Source organism: Pteropus alecto, unplaced genomic scaffold (assembly GCF_000325575.1).
Source record: "Pteropus alecto unplaced genomic scaffold, ASM32557v1 scaffold95, whole genome shotgun sequence".
NCBI classification, from domain to species: Eukaryota; Metazoa; Chordata; class Mammalia; order Chiroptera; family Pteropodidae; genus Pteropus; species Pteropus alecto.
Window position 1 is genome coordinate 14,250,368 of NW_006441071.1, and position 3,661 is coordinate 14,254,028.

At 41.2% G+C, this 3,661-nt stretch overlaps 1 protein-coding gene across 2 annotated transcripts in view; it reads right to left on the minus strand.

The window, feature by feature from the left end:
- VLDLR (very low density lipoprotein receptor) overlaps window positions 1-3,661 on the minus strand; it is a 32,285-nt gene that overhangs the window by 20,829 nt on the left and 7,795 nt on the right. The window lies entirely within an intron of this gene.

A 3,661-nucleotide genomic window follows, 5' to 3' on the forward strand; every position in this document is an offset into this window, starting at 1 on the left:
TGGTATATATTTTCTAGGAAATATCCTCAAAGAGCCAGGGGATCCATTTTCCTTTCCTTTATTCCTTTCTGGTTTCTGAAAATGGGGCATGGTGGCTGGAATAGTGATCTTGGGCCAATGTAGCCAGACCAAGATAGAAAGAACCTACATTGTCCAGAGACCATCTGGGCATTTTCATCTGCCTCTGGACTCATTTCTCTTATTTAAATCATGTGTGTGGCTATAACCACAGAGCAAAATCTTAATCCTTTAATGGCATTTCTGGTTCACATTCCATACTGTTATTCATGAATGATGCTCCTATTACAAGCAAGGTAAAGGAGATTTAGAAGGGGTGGCAAGGAAAGGGGAGATGCAGAGGTTTAATACATGGTTCCCCATCTTAGAACTTGAGGTCTGATTGAGAAAAGGCATATTTGCAAAATGACTCCAATATAAGATTAAAAGTATCAAGAAGGTACAGTTAAGGCAGCAGTCCCCAACCTTTTTGGCACCAGAGACTGGTGCTCCTATGAGAATCTAATGCCTGACGATCGGAGGTGGAGCTGAGGTGGTGATGCTAGTGCTGGGGAGCGGCTGCAAATACAGATGAAGCTTCGCTCGCTCGCCTGCCGCTCATCTCCTATGTGGCCCAGTTCCTAACAGGCCACAGACCAGTACCAGCCATGGCCCAGGAGTTGGGGACCCTGAGTTAAGGGGCAAATGTAGATCATTTTTAATTTAGTGATGGGAGAAAAGCAAAGTAAGGTAGAGCCACAGACTTGGATTCTATTTCCCTGCACCTCAGTTTTCCTATGCTCAATGTATGGATATTTAATTCACACAATGATATGAACTACTTCTTGTAAATAGCACACTTATTTATTTATTTATTTTTTGCCTGACACGGGCCAGCTAACGTTCAGGTGTTTCCTATCATGAGCAGGTCTGTTCTGGAGGATGTGATTTTTTTGAGATAAAAGGCAAAGATTTGGTTACTCAATGCAAACATACTGCAAACATTTGAGAAACCCGGTGGAGCCATACAGTTCATGCAGATTACTTATGGAGGCCTTCCAAGCAGAGAGCCTTATGATTTCCTGCCACCTTTTAGCATCTGCAGCTGTGACATGCTGGCATAAGAACAGATGCTACAGTGGCAAACACAGACTGGAACTTTTGCGTTATGTACACAATACTCTTGTTGGCGTCCCTACTATCAGCTACTCCCTACTGCCTGGGAGCATTCTATGCTTTATGACTAATTCCCAGGCAGATTAAAATTTGGTCTAAGTCAAATTTACAATACCGGTGTGGTTACCTTCTTAGGTATTAAATGAATGCATTCATTTAAAACCTATATGTATCACTCTGCTCCCAAGAGTTTAGTTAAGCTAGGACGCAGATACAAAGCAGTATGATTTGATGGCATTTACTACCTACATTTCATACTGTTAATTCACTCCACAAATATTTTTTTGGGTATAAGATACTAGGGATTTAGAAGACAAAATGAAGCGGGGGTGGAGGTTATTGTCAGGGAATAGCACCTGCTAGTTTTTATACTGCTAGACCAAATCTGAAATACCTGGCTGCCTTTTGCCTTCTACCAATCATCACTGTAGTCTCAATACAGTCTCACTATACTCAGTGCTGGGGTACCTGTTCCAGGGGCCATTGGTTGTAGTTCTATATCCCCACTACCTTTGAGGGCTGTGGGAGTGATAAAAATCTACTTTGAGTACTTTATTTGAGAAGTCGAAAAGAACAATTTGTAGTCAGAGTACATAGATATAAATATACTTGGAAAGAATAGTCAGGATACTGTACAGACTGAAAAGCTCTAAATTTTTTAAAGGTTTTTCAGTCAAAATGAGACAAAAACATTGACGTTGATATCTACACTGTCAAAAAGGTAACCACATAATAAAACTTGGACAGAGACTTAAAAATGTCTAATGATGGTTTTCCACTTCACAGTAAGGAACCTAGAAGAGCTCTTTAAAATATGAGTTTTGAAGCTACAGATTTTATAGATACTCAGGCTGGCCTGGGATAAAATACGAGCACAAAATATCCTAAGGCTGATGATTAGTTGGTCCAGTATTGCCTTGAAGATGGTCTCTGAATGTAGTTGTTACATGCAAGCTATCAACAACAACAAGTGATATTAAAATCCAGGCAAATGCTGCTTCTAGAGTCAATATTGAGTAGGCTCAAGACAGACAGAAGTATGTTTTTTGTGTTTATTCCATTAACCTAAGAGAAAAAAGGAGTTTAGTTTCTTCACTTATCTCAGATATTTCCATTTCACCCAAGCTTCTGCCTGTGCATGACACACACACGACCCTCCATTAGGAAGGGGGAATAGTTGAGGTTAAGAGTACAATATGCTCCTAAATGTCCCTACTGGTTTTAAACAAGGAGTGAGATGGGGGTGGGGTCTTTATAAAGAACCTTTTAGAATGAGGTGGATGAAGACCTTACACTTTATGGCCAGGTCTCTTCGTTTCCTCAGCACTTTCCCGGAGATTGTTACTGGACAGAAAGTGCTTCCTAGTTCTGTTAATTCCCTGCAGCATGCAGAGTTGTGAGACCTCAGCCACCTGACTACAACACTGTGGGGTTTCTGACCAAGTTTCAGAAAGATTCTACATTTACACCTTTGATGTCCAACTGGGAAGGCTGCCGTATAGATAGAGCTCGAGAGACTCTAAAGCATCACACGAGTTAAGAAGCTTTTGGTTTCCAAAGCTCTGGGGATTACAGGATTGTGGACCTGTAGTCTATTTCCATCCATGACAGTTAAGTCTCAAGTTCAGTATTATACTTTAATAAAGGGAACAGGTTGAGCTGGAAACCATCTACACCCAAGGTTCTTTTTATTCGTAGGCTTGGCCAAAGCCAATGATGCCTCAAAAAATAACCTTAGAAGTAGAAGCACTCTATATTCCAGAGTCCGTCTGCTCAGAAAGGTGAAAAGTTGGAGTAAATGTGATTTTCAGTGGGTTCCATAGGGTTCACAGGGATACCTTAGGGACAAAGGGATAGATGAATTGGGGGGCAATGCCATGACAGTGGGAACCTGGGTGTTCTACCTCTGTTTGGAGCTGGAAGGTTTCCTTTTGACTATCAGAGTTTGTGTAAGAATTTGAAAAGAGTTCTATTGCTTTAAGAAATTAAACTGTTGGACTAGATCTAGGTTTCCTTCTAGCTCTAATACTTAAAATATTCCTGCCACTTCGGGTCAGGGCGTGGTAAATCACTTATACCTAGTTACACACGTGGCTATTTAAAATTGTAATAAATGAATGCCCAGAAGTGTCCAAGGATCACTCACTTACACTATCACTTAACAGATGGATCCAGACTATGCAAACTTACTTCAAGGCCCCCATGTCCCAGGAGCCTTGTTTACCTAAATAGTTAACGTTGCTACCCAGACATGTTGGCAGGTCACTGGGTCCAAGAAACTCAGGTTTTTTTTTTTTTAATGCAAATAGAAGTCAGCCTGCTGTTGTCTAATTGCCCCTGCAAGGGTTAACATGGAAGAACAATATGTAAGCTTCAGTAACAACTGCACAGACCTTAAAGTAAAATAGCATGCCTTCACAGTGGGCTACAAATTTCCCTGTAGGGATCCCAGCCGCACCTTTGCAGGAGGAGCATCCAACAGGAATGC